This window comes from Schistocerca gregaria, chromosome 8 (assembly GCF_023897955.1).
Source record: "Schistocerca gregaria isolate iqSchGreg1 chromosome 8, iqSchGreg1.2, whole genome shotgun sequence".
NCBI classification, from domain to species: domain Eukaryota; kingdom Metazoa; phylum Arthropoda; class Insecta; order Orthoptera; family Acrididae; genus Schistocerca; species Schistocerca gregaria.
In genome coordinates this window covers 131,369,920-131,382,246 of record NC_064927.1, presented here as the reverse complement: position 1 = coordinate 131,382,246, position 12,327 = coordinate 131,369,920, and positions in this window count along the sequence as shown.

Sequence of the window (12,327 nt, the reverse complement as noted above, 5' to 3'; positions counted from 1 at the left end):
TTCAAGTTTAAACTAGTAATCTTAACAAAGTAGTTTAACCAATACAAACCAAAAAGGGCCAACATCGGGAATAGTTCGTGTAGTCGGAAAGTTGTGTGCCATGGTAGAAGGGAGTGCCGCGAACAGCATACTAGAAACTCTGATTGTTGAGTGGGGCTGCGTTTGAAAATCACTTTTGTATGTTTTTCTTGAATCTCGAAAACCGTGGCCTCCGAGAAAACTTATGCGACTAAAAAATAAATAAAAATTAACTACATTACATTTCCTTCATAAAGGTCCTGTTCATTTTTTCTGCAGGTTTAATAACTTGCCCGTACAGAGAGAGAGAGAGAGAGAGAGAGACAGAGAGAGAGAGAGAGAGAAAGGGAGAGGATATAGAAACCCTGCGCTTGGTTTATGAAGGTCAGTAATAACATTAAAGGCTGCGTGAAACGATAGTGGCTGCTGGCGCACCTTGTATACTCCTGATTGTTCTAATTAACTTTTTGAAGTGTTCGCAACATCACACTTTAACCTACACCGACGGAAAAATACTGCAACACCAAGAAGGAGCTATGCGACATTAACGGAAGTTGGTAGGCATGATTCGCCTTGTCTATTCAAGTTTCACGGCCATACGCATAAGATCGGCGCTAATAGCACCACTACGAGGTGCTTTAAATACACGCTGCAGCCGTCTTCAGCGTTAGTTATCTTTGAGATTGTGCGTGGTGAACTTGTAACGATAAATCCTTCCAAAAATTCATATGAAATGCCTGATACGACCTTCTTTTTAAATGCATCCGGACAGTTATCGGACAATTCAGTGCTTCCTAGGGACTTGTATGTGTGTCTATATGTATATCATTCTGTCCAATTTGCTAATAATACTTTATATTCATTGTGAAAATAGATAGAACGTTCTTAAAAAACGTATATTGTCATCATTAACAAGAGATTGTTGTCATTAACGAAATTACGTTCAAATGCTAAATTAAATGATTAATCAACTAATTGAAGGAATAAATAAAAAGCAACACATAATAAATGGCTGTGGAAGTGTTGGCATAGGTGGCCGGCGCCTGTAATTACCATAATTACAATCGAGTAACGAGTTAACACAAAGAACCTCATTATCTTAAAAACTGGCTTGAATGTTATCAGCAAGTGACGTATTTTCATTTGTTATTTATTTCTACGTCTTCCTCTGCAATGATACACTACTGGCCATTATAGTTGCTACACCAAGAAGAAATGCAGATGATAAACGGGTATTCATTGGCCAAATATATTATGCTAGAACTGACATGTGATTACATTTTCACGTAATTTGGGTGCATAGATCCTGAGAAATCAGTATCCAGAACAACCACCTCTGGCCGTAATGACACCCTGGGCATTGAGTCAAACAGTGCTTGGATGGCGTGTTCAGATACAGCTGCCCATGCAGCTTCAACACGATATCACCGTTCATCAAGAGTAGTGACTGGCGTATTATGACGAGCCGGTTGCTCGGTCACCATTGATCAGACGATTTCAATGGATGAGAGATCTGGAGAATGTACTGGCCAAGGCAGCAATCGAACATTTTCTGTATCCAGAAACGCCCGTACAGGACCTGCAGCATACGGTCGTGCATTATCCTGCTGAAATGTAGGGTTTTGCAGGGATTGAATGAAGGGTAGACTCACGGGTCGTAACACATCTGAAATGTAACGTCCACTGTTCAAAGTGCCGTCAGTGCGAACAAGAGGTGACCGAGACGTGTAACCAATGGCACGCATACCATCACGCTGGGTGATACGCCTGTATGCTGATGACGAATACACGCTTCCAACGTGCGTTCACCGCGATGTCGCCAAACACGGGTGCGACCATCGTGATTCTGTAAACAGAACCCGGATTCATCCGAAAAATTGACGTTTTACCATTCGTGCACCCAGGTTCGTTGTTGAGTACACCATCGCAGGCGTTCATGTCTGTAATGCAGCGTCAACGGTAACCGCAGTCATGGTCTCCGAGCTGATAGTCCATGCGGCTATAAACGCCGTCGAACTGTTCGGTGCAGATGGTTGACTCAGGGATCGAGACGTGGCTGCACGATCCGCTACAGCCATGCGGATAAGATGCCTGTCATCTCGACTGCTAGTGATACAAGGCCGTTGGGATCCAGCACGGCGTTCCATATCACAGTACTAAACCCACCGACTCCATATTCTGCTAACAGTCATTGGATCTCGACCAACGCGAGCAGCTATGTCGCGATACTATAAACCGCAATCGCGATAAGCTACAAATCGATCTTCATCAAAGTCGGAAACGTGATGGCAGCCATTTCTCCTCCTTACACGAGGCATCACAACAACGTTTCACCAGGCAACGCCGGTCAACTGCTGTTTGTGTAAGAGAAATCGGTTGGAAACTTTCCTCGTGTCAGCACGTTGTAGGAGTCGCCACCGGCGCCAACCTTGTGTGAATGCTTTGGAAAGCTAATCATTTGTATATCACAGCGTCTTCTTCCTGTCGGTTAAATTTCACGCCTGTAGCACGTCATCTTTAGAGTGTAGCAGTTTTAATGGCCAGTAGTGTAGTCGTTGTAATTGCTTACAACTCACAGTTTTCCAATTACAGAATTTGAGAGTTTATTTGTAACTTTCTCGTATGCAGTCGGGTAAAGCACAAGATTTGTAACACCGTTACACGTTAGTTATCAAATCCAAACTGTAATTAATTACGTAACTAAAGTAATATGAGAGGCATTATTGTAATTGAAGGTCAGTATGATTTTCTTATTGAAAACTAAAGATATTACTGGAAAAGATTGTTATTCAAATATGTTATATATACCTTATACGGCTGTAACATCACTTCCTTTACGTTTTGCAAATTTTAATTTTAACACTGAAATTATACAAAATTAATAACGGAATATTTTGTGAGCAATTGCTAAAATTCTATATAAGGCAAAGCACCGAGGCTGTGAGTCATTCAGTTATTGTTGTTGAGTCTGCTTTGTCAAAGAGATCAGTGATGTCTGTGAAGTGCTTTGTTTAAACGTGTCGGGAATGCACTTGTCATTAAATAACGAGAAGTTCGAAATTCACGTTCTTTCATCAGAATGAACTCCGGGAAAAAGTTAACTAGTTTAAGTAACGATCAACAAGAATGTAGCATCGTTATAAACTGACGTTAGTCAGGGACGCCTTTGAGGCAATAAGGACATTATCCACGTGGCGCTGAGTTAGAAAGGGGCCGTATATCAGAGCTACGAGCAGCTGGGCGTTCCTTCTGCGATATTGCACAAAGACTTGGCAGGAATGTAGCCACTGTACGTGACTGCTGGCAGCGGTGGTTATGGGGATGTAGGGTCAATAGAATACCGGGCTCTGGACGACGATGTGGTACTATCTAGAGGGGAGACTATCGTGTTCGACGTGTGGCTATGGCGTATCGTACTGCATCTCCAGGAGCAGTGTGAGCAACAATTGGTACCACAGTGACACAATTGACGTTTAAGAATCAGTTATGTAGAAGAGCTTCGACCCAGACGACTTGAAGCGTGCATTCCACTGACCCATCACCATCTGCGTCTTTAGTGGTGTCAAGCGAGAGCTAATTGGTGAGCAGGGTGCAGATATGTTGTGTTTTCTGATTGAGGCTGGTTGTACCTCGGTGCCAGTGGTGGCCGTGTGTTGGTTAGATGGAGACCATTTGGGGGTGTAACCAGCCTCTCTGTATGCTACACACACTCGATCTACACCGGCAGCTATGGTCTGGGGTGGGATTTCGTATGACAGTAAGAGCACTCTCATGGTTATCCCACGCATCCGGACTGCTAATTTGTACGTCAATCTTACTTGTTTGCACTCAGCATTCTGACGGTTACGCCAGTTACTAATGTACCAGCATTTCACAAACGCAATCCGCAGGACAGGACAAGTAGTAGGAATTGTGGAAGGAGGCCAGAATGAACGGCTGTCAGTTACACTCCAAAAATAACACTTTATATAGTTCTCCAAACATTACAGTACAACCTCTTAGCCTGACTACGGACTGAAAACGTCTTTAATTCTAAAACAGCTGAAGGCCCTTGAATTCAATTGTTTTGAGGGAGAAGGCTCTAGGCTTTAACCTAAAATAGTATTAAGCCCAAGCGATGTAAGACTTGGGTAGTCAGATAGATTAAGTTTTTAAAAGCGGCTGAAGGCCATAAATTTAAAACATAACTACACTAACTTTTCCACAGACAGCAGGCCCATGCTTTATTTTCGGAGAACGTAAGACTTGCCCAATTTAAAAAAAAAAAAGAAAAAGTATTTAGTTTTTAAAAACACATTTACAAGCTTAAAAATTCCAACCATCCGCAATGAGCCATTAAAAATACACAATTAAACGCTAATAAGAAGGCAGTATAGGCAACGGCGGTCAGAGATTTCCAGGGCGCTCGATCTGCCCATGAAATCTTAACGTTCGCTTAGGTGAGACAAGAAGTCGGCCCAACTATACTCGATCCGCAGGCAATATAACCAAGGGACAGTAATAAAATCACCACTCAACTTTCATGTCCTGGGTCGGGGAGCCACGAACCTCGTTGCACTCAGAACAGACCCCAAACGCTATCACACTGCGTAGAGACTATCAGCGGGCCCAGCCGACTGCGCCGAGTGGAGACTTGCTTGCTGATCCACTCCAACCGACCGATTGGCTGCCAACAATTAAAACAAGTTGTCCGTGGAAATGTCACCAACTACACACGCAGTTTGACAGACACTTGCAAGAAGACTTGAACGACACTCAGCAGTGGCTGTGCTAATCACGAAGACAAATCGGGAGTCGATATACACACACACAGCCAACACATAAACGATCGGCGAGCCAATTCACGTCGTCCCGTAGGACGACCGACCGACGATCCGCAACGAGCGTCCCCGGCGCAAGTGATGCATGACGGCAACGATCGGGCGAGCCGTTGACATCCAGGCCTCACTGCTGCTCCAACCCGACTGAACTAGTGCCGCGTTCCAATCCCGCGACTGGCAGGTCCGAAATGCCCTCCTGGCACGTTCCAACTGACTCCACGACATACGACAACCGGGAAGTAATAGCAATGCAGCAAAGATAGCAAGTGGGGGCTATATCGATAGGCGCTGCTGCTGCCGCTGACGGGCAGGCACAGCAGCAATGCAGTGACAACAGAAATTGAAACTAACATAACGAAGAAAACTGGACGTAAACTAAGAGATGGCACTAGCGGGAGCCACGCATGGCTCACTCACAGTTACATTAATCTGTAATCTTGCAATCTTAATCACTTAAACATGTTACCTACATAACTGTGTCTACAGATTTTGCTATCCTACATTAGTTCCGTGAGTGTATATCTGTTTCCACTTTGAACGTGAGCTGGACATTATGTGGTTTAAATACACTGATAAGCCAAATCATTATGACCACTACCCTCTGCGACGTTGGATGCGCCTGATCGTGTTGCGGGTACGTGGAGAGGTTAACGAGTATCTTTTAAACGGCAAGATGGTCGAATGTTCCCCTGTTACTGTCGTGACCACCTACGGAAAGAGGCATAAAGACAGTGAAAGTGCCATTAGCCACTAAATGGTTGGACGTACACCACTCTTCACAGAGCGTGTGGTTCGGAGGCTCGTCTGGTCTGCAATGTAGGATAGAGGTGATTTGTGGCATCACTGCCGAAATAACGCAATATTCGTGCATACACAAGTGTTTTGGAGCACACCGTTCATCATACATTGTTGACTATGGAAGCCCGTTGCAGATTGCCACAATGTTTTCACATGTTGACCCAAAGACGTGGTCAATTACGATGGCAGTGGGCACGGGACCATCGGGATCCGACCGTCGATCGATGGAGACGTGTCGACTCTTCAGGCAGATCACATAATTGATAGTCTAGGTCGCTGGTCGTCTCCACAAACGCCGTCATCGAGGTGAACGGCGTCTCGAAACGTGTAGCGTGCCATGAACGCAGGCTTGTGGGATCTGAGGGAGACATTCTTCCGCACTTGCATCTGACCTGCGCTAATAATCGAAGATACACTGACAGTAAACCACCTGCATCCCTTCATGTGTGATGTTTTCCCCGACGGCGATGTCGTCTTTCAGCAGCATAACTGTCCGTGTGTGGAAGCCAGAACTTTGACAGTGGTTTCAGCAGCATTGCAGTGAACCAACATTGATGTCTCGGTGACCAAATTCGCCTTATGTAAATCTTATGGAATCCATTTGTGTCGCCATTGGGCACCATCGTCCCTTACGCGAATTACATGACCTGTACGTAGACATCTAATGCTACGTACCTCCACAAACATACCACCAAACTCGCCGATCCATGATATGCAGAATCAATGCTGTATTTCGTTTCAAAGACGCAACACAAGCTGTTATGTAGGTGGTCATAATGTTTTGGTCATCCGTGTATATTCGCCCACTTCTCTTACATCTTCGCAAAATATGGCACGGTAACGATCTATCTGTCCTTAGCTTTTTGTTTGTGCTTCCTCCTGTGGACAAGACAGTTATCCACACTTACATCATACCCGTTTTTCATTGCTACTCGTCTAACAATTTTTAACTTTTTAGTGAATCTGCTGCACTCATCGCTTCACTGATGGCTCTGTGCACTAATTTACAAACGCAGTTTCTTTATAATTTTTCGGTGGCTTAACGGGCTAGAAATAACAACATGTGTTGATGTTCACTTCGCAAGACCTTAAGTTCATGCGATTTGTCTCAAGCCCATTGCCTAAAGGTCCAAAAACTGAATACGATTACTACAAACTTACTATTATGTCAGTGTCATCTTTATATCCGGGTAATAACTTTTTTGTTCGTAGTATATTGTCTTTTCCATTAAGGGATCTTCAGATATTATACCGTTCTCTTCTAAATTGCTAAAACAAAAAGAGAATTCCACTACTGTGTCTGAAATGTTCGATCTCGTAGCCCATTTTTCGGTGGACAAAATTTATTTCTGGATGACAGATAGTTAATTTCAGAGAGAGAAGGCGCAGCAGCTATATAAACTCAATCCTTTACTGTCCTCAGATCTTCTTGTGCCTGGGTAAATTATTTTTAACATCTAACGTAACATTCAAAGAGCAGCCAGATGCGGCATACTTGAATGCACTACGTCTCTGAAGCGTATTATCAAGGTTAGAGGCGGTGTTACATGGAATTAGCTTGAGGACTTCACAAAGAATGAAACATCTGTCTTTTGGCACTGACAGACCGCTCGTGTCCGACCGACCGCCGTGTTATCCGCGCCACTCGATGCCACATGGGAGAGCGTGGGGTCGTCGCACCGCTCTCCCATTCGTTGTCGGCTGTCCTTGATCTTGGAGTCGCTATGTCACAATCAGAAAGTTGCTTCTGAGATTGCGCCACAAGACTGAGTGCACTCCAGTCCTCCAACCAAGCGGAAATCTCTGACACCGTCGAGAATCGAACCAGGGCCTCCCGCATCGCAGCCAGATACGCCGAACGGTGAGCCACGGAGGCGGACTTGATGAATAAATCGGGTGACTCTATCCACTGTGTTTGTGTCACAGAGAGAAATACAGCCAGCAGATCTGGCTTCTGATCGAGACTACTGGCTGAACAGGGAAGTTGACTGGGCTGTCGTGCTCACAGCCAATTGGCTTTCTATACATCGACATTTTGGAAGCGGCCTAACAGAAAGGTTACCGTCAAAAATATAGTCTTCTATATTAAGCTTGAATCACATAAGAGTTTATGCCACTAAGGAAGACAAGCAGAAGAACTGTGAAGTAAACCAATGGCAAGGAGGTACCAAACAAAAACATTCCAGACGCATACACAACCTAGTCACATTAATGTGACCAACGCCTCTGTTCGGCGTCAGCGTGCAATAACCTCTCATGGACTACAGGCTGCAGCGCTAACAGTCGTGGGTATATGAGACGTGTTGGGGAGGCGCGCAAAACCAGACAGTCGAGGTCGCAATAGGGCAACTGAGCGATTTATCTGACTGCCAATAAGGGTACGATCATCGGCTTTCGAGATATGGGTGGAAGCATTTCCGAAACGACTGAGTTTGTCAACTCTTCGAGCCCCACTGTGGTTAAAGTACACCGTGCACGGGAAAATGGTGCCGTCCAAAACCGGCGCAGAGGCAACTGTGGTGCAAATACACTCTTGCTCATAAATTAAGGATAATTGCAGAATGTGGGGCCACACAACGTGGCACTACACAAAACTGGCGCTAATAGCGTAGGCACATAGGGAACACACGAGGCACAGATCTGTACTGGCGATAAGTTGAGAAAACCGTCCCGAAAAAGACATGCTACAAAACGCCACCGTTTCCTGCGCATGTACCCCGACATCAATATGGGATATGATCACCATGCACACGTACGCAGGCTGCACAACGGGTTGGCATAGTCTGGATCAGGTGGTCGAGCAGCTGCTGGGGTATAGCCTCCCATTCTTGAACCAGCGCCTGTCGGAGATCCTGAAGTGTCCTTAGGGTATGAAGATGTGCATGGGTGTACGTGCACCACTCATAATCCAACCCCACACCATCAAACCACGACCTCCATACAGGTCCCTTTCAAGAGGTTAGTATCTGGTTCCTGGTTCTCGCCAGATGAAAACCCGGCAAGAATCACTGTTCGAGCTATACCTGGACTCGTCCGTGAACATAACCTGGGAACACTGTTCCAATGACCATGTACTATGTTCTTGATACTGTGTTCTTGACACCAGGCTTTAAGGGAGCTCCAATTACGAGGGGTCAGTGGAATGCATCTTGCAGGTCTCCGGACGAATAAACCATGTCTGTTCAGTCGTCTGTAGACAGTGTGTCTGGAGAGAACAGTTCCAGTGGCTGCTCTAATGTCCTCAGCATGGCTACCTGCAGTACTCCGTGGCCGTTTGCGCGCACTGTTGGTGAGATATCGGTCTTCCTGTGGAGTTTTACACTGTGGATGTTCCGTACTGTAGCACCTGGACACGTCTCCTGGCTGCTGGAATCGTTGCCATAATCGTGAGATCACACTTTGTGGCACACGGATGGCCCATGCTACGACCTGCTGAGTTTGACCAGCCTCCAGTCGCCCTAGTATTCTACCTCTCATGAAGTCATCAACATGTGTTCTTTGAGCCATTTTCAACACACAGTTTCCATTAGCACGTGTGAAAACGTCTGCACACTTATTCGCTGCAGCGTACTCTAGCATGCACCAACACACTTCTGGTGCTGACTGCTGCCAGCGCCACCATGCGACGACCGCTGTTAGGTGCACCTAATGGTCATACCCCAAGGTGATTTAAACCCGCAAACTGTCCACTAGAACGTTCTTTCTATCAGCATTATCCTTAATTTATGAGCATGAGTGTAAATGTGCTGACCACCCAGATGGAGCAAGGGGCAACCAACAATGTCTCCTCAACGACAGTTCAGCAAACGTTGCTGCGTATAGGCCTCCGCCGCATTCACTTGGTTCATGCGCCCATGGAGACTGCTGTTCCTCGGCGACGAAGCCTGATACTTGCGTGTCAGTACTGCAACTGCACGTCCACCGAGTGGTGATGGGTGACCTTTTCAGAAGAATCACGTTTTATACTCCGTCGGCGTGATACGTCTGATAGCAAACACCCTGAAATAATCACTTAAAGTATCCAGGTGGGAGGAGAGAGCGTTGTGGTTTGGGGAATGTTTTCGTGGCGTTCTCTTGGCGATCTCGTCATCCTGGAAGATACAAGGTTTCCCTTGGCAAGATGGAATCTACCAGCAGGAGAATGCAACGTGTCTCACTCACATCATGCAGTGTCGTGCGTAGCTCGAAGAGCACCAGGATCAGTCTACCGTTCTCCCCTGGCCGCCAAACCCCAGGATTTAAAGATACCTGAGAATCTGTGGGACCAACCTCAACCGTGAAACCTAGCGCAGCTGGCCACACGACTGGAGTCTGGAGTCGGCAGGGCTCTACATTTCTGTCAGTACTTTCCAGAACCTCATTAACATTCTTCCTGAACATCCGCACTGCAGAAGATAGTTATTCACGTGTACAGCAGGTGTTCACATTAATGTGACTGGACAGTATGTGATCACTTACTCTCCACAGAAACCGACATCCCAGTCGTAATGTCGAATTAACCATCATCATCGTTTAAGACTGATTAGGCCTTTCAGCGTTCAGTCTGGAGCATAGCCCCCTTATAAAATTCCTCTATTGTCCCCTATTCAGTGCTAACATTGGAGCCTCTTCTAATGTTAAACCTATTACTTCAAAATCATTCTTAACCGAATCCAGGTACCTTCTCCTTGGTCTGACCCGACTCCTTCCACCCTCTACTGCTGGACCCATGAGTCTCTTGGGTAACCTTGCTTCTCCCATGCGTGTAACATGACCCCACCATCTAAGCCTGTTCATCCTGACTGCTACGTCTATAGAGTTCATTCCCAGTTTTTCTTTGATTTCCTCATTGTGGACACCCTCCTGACATTGTTCCCATCTACTAGTACCTGCAATCATCCTAGCTCATATCCGTAACTTTAACCTTGTTGATAAGGTAACCTGAATCCATCCAGCTCCCATACAACAAAGTTGGTCGAAAGATTCAATGTTGCACAGACAACTTAGTCTTGGTACTGACTTCCTTCTTGCAGAAGAGCGCTCACTGCATTAGCTTTGCTACACCTCGCTTCCAGTTCTTTCACTATGTTGCCATCCTGTGAGAGTATGCATCCTAAGTACTTGAAACCGTCCACCTGTTCTAACTTTGTTCCTCCTATTTGGCACTCAATCCGTTTATATTTCTTTCCCACTGACATTACTTTCGTTTTGGAGATGCTAATCTTCATACCATAGTCCTTACATTTCTGATCTAGCTCTGAAATACTACTTTGCAAACTTTCAATCGAATCTGCCATCACAACTAAGTCATCCGCATATGCAAGACTGCTTATTTTGTGTTCACATATCTTAATCTCACCCAGCCAGTCTGTTGTTTTCAACATATGATCCATAAATAATATGAACAACAGTGGAGACAGGTTGCAGCCTTGTCTTACCCCTGAAACTACTCTGAACCATGAACTCAATTTACCGTCATCTCTAACTGCTGCCCGACTATCCATGTAAAGACCTTTAATTGCTTGCAAAAGTTTGCCTCCTATTCCATAATCTCGTAGAACAGACAATAACTTCCTCCTAGGAACCCGGTCATATGCCTTTTCTAGATCTATAAAGGATAGATACAATTCTCTGTTCCAGTCATAACACTTCTCCATTATTTGCCACAAGCTAAAGATCTGCTCCTGACAACCTCTAAGAGGCCTAAACCCACACTGATTTTCATCCAGTTGGTCCTCAACTAATATTAACACCTTCTTTTCAACAATACCTGAGAAGATTTTACCCACAACGCTGATTAAAGAGATACCTCTGTAGTTGTTACAATATTTTCTGTTTCCGTGTTTAAAGATTGGTGTGATTACTGCTTTTGTCCAGTCTCATGGTACCTGTCCCGACTCCCAGGCCATTTCAATTATCCTGTGTAGCCATTTAACACCTGACATTCCACTGTATTTGATGAGTTCCGACTTAATTCCATCCACCCCAGCTGCTTTATTGCTCTGCAATCTATTGACCATTTTCTCTACTTCCTCAAATGTGATTCTATTTCCATCATCATTCCTAATCCCATTCAACCTCGAAATCTGAATCATAACTGATCGTATTTTCACCTACATTGAGCAACTCTTCAGAATATTCCCTCCATCTGCCCAAGTCATCCACAGGATTCACCAGCAGTTTTCCTGACCTGTCCAAAATACTTGTCATTTCCTTCTTACCTCCCTTTCGAAGACTGCTAATTACACTCCAGAATGGTTTACCAGCAGCTTGACCCATAGCCTCCAACCTGTTTCCAAAGTCTTCTCAAGATTTCTTCTTGGATGCTGCAATTATCTGTTTGGGTTTGTTTCCTATCTTCAACATAACTTTCTCTGTCTACCTGAGTTCTAGTATGTAGCCATTTTTGATACCCCTTCTTTTTCCTTTTACAGGCTGCCTTGACTGTGTCATTCCACCAAGCTGTTTGCTTCATCCTACCTTTACACACTACTGTTCCAAGACATTCTTTAGCCACTTCTAGTACTGTGTCCCTGTACCTTGTCCATTCCTTTTCCAATGACTGTAATTGACTACATTCAACTAACTGGTACCTTTCTGAGATCGCTGTTATGTACTTGTGCCTGATTTCCTTATCCTGAAGTTTCACCACTCTTATCCTCCTACATATGGACATGACCTCCTGCACTTTCGGCCTCACAATCCCAATTTC